This window comes from Carcharhinus amblyrhynchos, chromosome 1 (assembly GCF_965287045.1).
Source record: "Carcharhinus amblyrhynchos chromosome 1, sCarAmb.v2.hapA, whole genome shotgun sequence".
In the NCBI taxonomy this organism is placed as follows: domain Eukaryota; kingdom Metazoa; phylum Chordata; class Chondrichthyes; order Carcharhiniformes; family Carcharhinidae; genus Carcharhinus; species Carcharhinus amblyrhynchos.
Genome location: NC_137324.1, coordinates 56,272,837 through 56,279,709, shown reverse-complemented (window position 1 = coordinate 56,279,709; position 6,873 = coordinate 56,272,837). Strand labels below are relative to the sequence as shown.

Below are 6,873 nucleotides of genomic sequence, written 5' to 3'. Positions count from 1 at the left end.
CAGCTTACCTCTGATCCCATGCGACTTCACCTTCTGCACCAGTCTGCTATGATGGGCCTTGTCAAAGGCCTTACTGAAGTCCATCAGCTAACATCGACTGCCCTACCCCCATCAAACATCTTTGTCACTTCTTTGAAAAACTCTCAAGTTAGTGAGACACGACCTCCCTTTCACAAAACCATGTTGCTTCTCGCTAAACCTAAATCTAAAATGAGAGACTAACTGATTCAATTTTTATTTTCTGCATACCAATGTCCTCTTTTGAACTTGGAAGTTGTAATTTGGCCAATTTTAAGTGAGGTCTCTTTTTGTTCCATATATAGGAGCTAAACCCCCCCATTAATCTCCTTTAGGACGTTAGCAGAAAGTTAAACTGGTAGCATCTGTAGAGGGTACAGCAACCTAGGTACTACATTCATCTTAATCAGTGCTATCTAGCCCAGTCATGATACAGGGAGAGAAGACCAGTGATGTAGATCCCACTTTATAGATGCAAGGAGGTAAAGTTTGCCTTATACAACTGATGAAATGAGGCGGGTAGTAGAAATACCCAAAGAAGTCTAAGGGGGAACCAGCTGAAGGGGAAGGGAGCAAGGGAAGGAGGTCTCCCCCTAAGTCTTCCCAATGGCATGGCCTCTGACTTGGCAAAATTTATTTTGTAACCTCAGAGGAATCAAACTGACTCACAATGTCAATTATGGCAGGAACAGAAACTTACAGCTTAGACAAAAATGTTCTGCTCCTTTCAGCACATTGATCAACAAAGAGTCCAGTGGCGTTTAAGTTGCATTAATTTCTTCCAGAACTAAATGGCTAGGATTCTCACCATACTCTTTTCCTGTTTCAGCCAATTTTACTTCCACCTGGCATTTATGCTAAAGCATTTTACACTTTGGGTTGGCCATATATGAAATGACTAGGCCTTTTGCAAAAGTCTTATGAGTTACAAAGTGACTGTTTGATAAGGTTTATGCAGAAAAATATGTTTTCTTTAGTTGGGAAAGCTCTAACAAGGGGACACATAAAGTTATGTCATTCAGGAATGAAATCAAAAAATTGTTTTGCTCAGTCATTGAGCGTGTTCAACATGGATTCTACTTCATAGAATCCTACAGTGCAGAAAGAGGCCATTCAGCCCATCAAGTCTGCACCAACCATAATCCCATCCCGGCCCTACCTCCACATCTTTTACTCGCTAATCCCTCTAATCTATGCATCTCAGGACACTAAGGGACAATTTTTAGCATGGCTAATCAACCTAACCTGCACATCTTTGGACTGTGGGAGGAAACCCACACTGATACAAGGAGAATATGCAAACTCCACACCGACAGTAACCCGAGCCGAGTATCAAACCCACGTCCCTGGAGCTGTGAAGCAGCAGTGCTAACCACTGTGCTACCATGCTGCTTATTCAAGATATCAAGGGATTTGGGATAAATTGGGAAATGGCATTAAGGTAAAAGATCAGCCATGATCTGGCTGAATAGCAGAGCAGGCTCAATATGCAGAATGGCTTACTTCTGGACCAATTTCCTAAGTTCCAATAAGAGGTCTCTATGGTTGGAAGTGAGTAGTTGTGGTGTGACCAGGAAGACGGTGCAATGTAGCAAGTGCTTCAGTGACATCATAAAATGTGGAAAGGTGACCACTGAGAGGCCCTCAGTGAGAGTACTCCAACAATGTCCACAGCAGCATATACACAAGTTCAGCAGATAGCACGTTCATAGTACCCTATTACATTTTTGGAGTGAGTACCCAGTTGCTTCATTGAAAAGTCAACCACTCTCACATGTTGGGTGAAAATAACAAGTGGTCATCGCTAAGGAATACAACTGCTTGTGTCAATGACATGCAGTGAAAGTTGAATGAGAGCAGCCTACGTATGCATAATTCCCCCCTCACTCTGCAGGAGAAGGGGACAATGGCCAGGAGATGGTGCATACAGGAAGTGGCATGGCAGATCTGCACCACCTCACAGGCATGGAGAGGCTGTGCTGGACATCATATAGATGTCACTGTGGCAGGCCATTGGCAATGGCAAGGCTGGAAGCTGAGTAAATAGAGTCATTTGATAGCTGCTTCTCCAGGTGAAGTGCATGGATGTGACTCCTCACCATTGCATGGTGTGACCCGTCAACTGCTGTCACCTCTAATGTTGGTTGTGCTGATGCACCTGCTGACTTATCTATTTCTTTATCAACATTTTCTTCTCGTTTTGTCTAAAGGCCTATCATTTGAGTCATGCAAAGGGAGTTTCAAATGTTGCTGGCCTCCTTGGCAGGTGGAGACCTCACAAAGTCTGCACCGTCACACCGTACTTCTGCATCAACTATCAGCATAGATACACAATCTAGATTAGAGTAGGGAGCTGTGGCCAAACCTCTTCAGAGGATGGAGGACAAAGAAAACCAAAACTTGCAGGGCTGAGATACTCAGGTATCATCGTCAAGGAGGGACTTTTGGCACCATCAGAGGCAGATGAGTTTCTGAATGTTGAAGGTCTCTGAGGCATTGCAGAACCATTAGCAGATAATGGAACTGTCCATCTAGTACTTGTGCTCTGTCATGGCTCAAGAATTTGAGCACATGAGTTCCTGCATTGAGAGAATGACCACTCTCTTGGAGAACCTTATGCAGCACCACTCTGAGTGGCTGCAGCAGCAACACACTGACACACACAGTCACATAGAATGCTTGGTGCCACTAGTGGAATGGAGAAGCAAGGAATGGATACAGCTTCATCCCAGCTGGTGGCCTCATCCATCTATCAATGACACCTTGAAATCTTTGAGGAAATTGCAGAGGATGATGAGGGAGCCATCCCTCAGCGGACACAGGCATCATCTCTCACTTCCTAGGCCCCAACACTTGATGACCCACCCGTCCCAAAAGGTCCTGAAACAGAGGCTGTTCCTACAATTATGCAAGCACAGCAAGTTGTGAAGGATCCCCACAAGCACCTTCAAGACGAGCACAGAGGCTGCAGGCCTTCCAGCCAGATGTACAAGGAGCAGGCTGCACATCTCTAATTGCCATTGAGAAGATGCTGGTGAGCCACATTCTTGAATTGCTGCAGTCCATCTGGTGCAGGTACATCCAGAGTGCCATTAGAAAGGTCAACACATTCTGGCCTTCATATTGATCATTGAGCAGTGGTTTATACAGGCCTGGTCTCCCATTGATCTGGAAAATTTGTTAGAACGAGAGCCAGGAAAATCACTTTTTTCACCTAAACTTACTGTCTCTCGCTAGTCCCATTGGCTAATAAAAAGCACTCCACCAGTGGCAGCATGATTTTCATAGATCTGAAACATGATGGCATAATGGTATTGTCATTGGACTGGTAATCCAGAGACTTAGGGTAATGCTCTGGGGTTTGAATTCAATTAATTCTGAAATTACGAGTCTGATGATGACCATAAAAAAATTGACATCTGTGGAATACACAATGAACAGTAAGAATCTAAGAAACACAAAAGACCAGAGGGACTTTGGGGTGAATGTCCACAGATCCCTGAAGGAAGCAGGACATGTAGATAATGTGGTGAAGAAGACATAATGGATACTTGCCTTTATTCAATGAAGCAAAGAATTTCAGAATAGAGAGGTTATGACGGAGCTGTATAAAACGCTGGTTAGGTACAGCTGGATTATTGTATGCAGTTCTGGTTGCCACACTCTAAGATGGATGTAACTAGAAAGAGTGCAGAGGAGATTCATCAGATGTTGCCCTGGTTGGAACGTTTCAGCTATGAAGAGAGGCTGGTTAAGTTGGGGATATTTTCCTTAGAGCAGAGATGGCTGAGGGGGGACTTTTTTGAGGTGTACAAAGTTATGAGAGACATAGATAGGGTAGATAGGGAAAAGCTTTTCCTCTTAATAGGAGTTAATAACCAGAAAGCATAGCTTTAAGGTGAGGGACAGGAGACTTAGAGGGGATTTGCGGAAAAACCTTTTTGCCTGGAGAGTAGAGTGGGAATCTGGAACGCACTGCCTGAAAGGATGATAAAGGTGGAAAGGACGAGAGGTGGCAAATGGTGTTTAATACGGAAAAGTGTGAGGTGATTCACTTTGGTAAGAGTAACAGGAGTACAGAATATAGGGCTAATGGAAGGACTCTTAGTAGTGTTGACGAGCAGAGAGATCTTGGTGTACATGTGCATAGCTCCCTGAAAGTTGGCACCCAGGTTGATAAGGTTGTTAAGAAGGCGTACGGTGTGTTAGCTTTTATGGGGAGAGGGATTGAATTTTGGAGCCGTGAGGTCATGTTGCAACTGTACAAAACTCTGGTGCGGCCACATTTGGAGTATTGCATACAGTTCTGCTCGCCGCATTATAAGAAAGATGTGGAGGCATTGGAAAGGGTGCAGAGGAGTTTACCAGGCTGTTGTCTGGTATGGTGGGAAGGTTTTATGAGGAAAGGCTGAGGGACTTGAGGTTATTTTCATTAGAAAGAAGAAAGTTACAAGGTGACCTAATTTAGGCATACAAGATGATCAGAGGGTTAGATAGGGTGGACAGTGAGAGCCTTTTTCCTCGGATGGTGATGGCTAACACGAGGGGACATAGCTTTAAATTAAAGGATGGTAGTTATAGGACAGATGTCAGAGGTAGGTTCTTTACTCAGAGGGTAGTAAGGGCGTGGAATGCCCTGCCTGCAGCAGTTGTGGACTCGCCAACTTTTCGGGCGTTCAAATGGTCAGTGGATAGGCATATGGATAACATTGGAATAGTTTAGGTTAGAGGGTCATTAGATTGGTTCCACTGGTCGGCGCAACCGAAGGGCCTGTACTGCACTGTAACGTTCTGTGTTCTATGTGGAAACCCTCACAACATTTAAAAAGCATGTAGATGAGCAATGCAATACAGACCAAGTGTCGGAAAATGGGATTAGAATAGATGGGAATTTAGAATAGATAGGCAGCACACACATGATGGACTGTAAAATTCTCTAACTCTAAAAGCCTATCTGGTTCATTAATTTCCTTTAGGGAAGGAAATCTGCCATCCTTACCTGGTCTGGCTTGCACGTGACTCCAGACACACAGCAATGTTGTTATCTTTTAAATGCCCTCTGAGATAACCTATCAAGCCACTTAATACAAGGGTACTTAGGGATGGGCTATAAATGCTGTCCAGACAGCGACACTGACATCCCATGAATGATTTTTTAAAAGTCCCCTCCCTTGTACACATTAGTGTGGGCCTATCTGCCTCATGATGATGCCTTGGTGTAATGACAAGTACCTTAAGCCTAGCACTATGCATTTGCTTCCTTCAGAACAGGATTTGCGCTTGCTATCTTTGTGGTTTGTGTACCTTTGAGAGAGAAGTTACCAAGCCATAAACAAAATACAGTAAAATGTGCAAATTGCAGCAAATTCCATGCAGCATTATTCCAGATCCAAAACAGAGTGGGAAACCCGAAGTTTACAGTCAACAACAAAGATGTTAGTTTCTGAGCAGATCCATGCAGTAAGTAGTAGAACAGATTCTCCAGTTGATATATTTAAAATCATAGAATCATAAAATCCCTATTGTGCAGAAGGAGGCCAATTGGCCCATCAAGTCTTCACCGACTTCAATCCCACCCAGGCCCTATCCCCATAATGCCATGCATTTACTCTAGCTAGTCCCCCTGATACTAACGGGCAATTTAGCGTGGCCAAACCACCTAATCCACACATTTCTGGACTGCGAGAGGGAACCAGAGCACCTGGAGGAGAACCCACGCAGACACGGGGAGAATGTGATTTTCAGAATGGATTGAAAATTTGTTCTGGCAGTGAACAGAGGAAGGTGCTGATAAACTTATAGAATTGCACAATGTGGAATTCTGAGTCAACTATTCATAATAATATGGAGATGGATATTTCCAAGATAAAATCTGCTGATCTCTCTCTGATCATTGTAAAGCAAGGAATTAGACCATTATTTCAAAAGGCAGGGTTATTGGGAGAAGGCAGGGGAATGGTATGAGTTGAATTGCTTGTTTGGAGAACTGGTACAGACATGATGGACCAAACTGACTTCTTTCTCATTGCAGTAATTCTGTGATTCTGTAAGGTTCATAGAAAGCTCAAAGATGTAGACTAATTGAATTGATGAGCTAAGAATGAAAAAGCGCATTTTAAATCGATAATGTTAAGATAGTGTACCGTGGACCAGAGAATATGCATGCACTGTAAATAATGTCCAATTAGCAAGGACAGAAAAGTTGAAAACTTGACTGTAATTATGAACTATACATTGAAAGCATCAGGGAAGCCATTATAAACAAAGCTGTGAAATATGAAGATCAACAGTACTTGATTAGAAATTGAATCAAGTTATGACTCATTGCTGAGGCTACATTTAGAATAAATTTTATCAGTCCATCTTTGTCATACAGAAATAACAGAAATAACCGTAACTGAGGAAAGGTTTATGACTTGACATGATCCATATTTGCCATATGTTGAGAAGCACAAATAACACAAAATATTTAACTTGGACCCTCCAATTTGCACAAATTTTGCAGTTGAATATCCTGCATTTGGGGACATTGCAGGCATCAGCACACCCTGAGTGCAGTGGGATAACCTCATCCTGGGAAAACAACCTCCTGATCTTTGACTCTCCCCTGCCAGGTAATTTGCACACCTATGAAACTGTACGGTAACTCAACAGTTCCTACTCAAGTTGTGTACAAGTCAGCCCCTTTAAGTTACCCTGATTTTATAGGGCATTGCAATGATGATTTCTTAAATGGATAGGTTGATCAGTTCTGTGAAACATTAAATTCTGCAATTAAATCAGTCCATACACACCTTGACCATGGCCATACACGCTCAGGATGCCAACCTACCTTTATCTGAGTTGGCATGGTTT

At 43.1% G+C, this 6,873-nt stretch overlaps 1 pseudogene; it reads right to left on the bottom strand.

Annotated features, from left to right (window-relative positions):
- Positions 1 to 6,462: 6,462 nt before the first annotated feature.
- Positions 6,463 to 6,640, bottom strand: LOC145351203 (U1 spliceosomal RNA; annotated as a pseudogene).
- Positions 6,641 to 6,873: the final 233 nt, after the last annotated feature.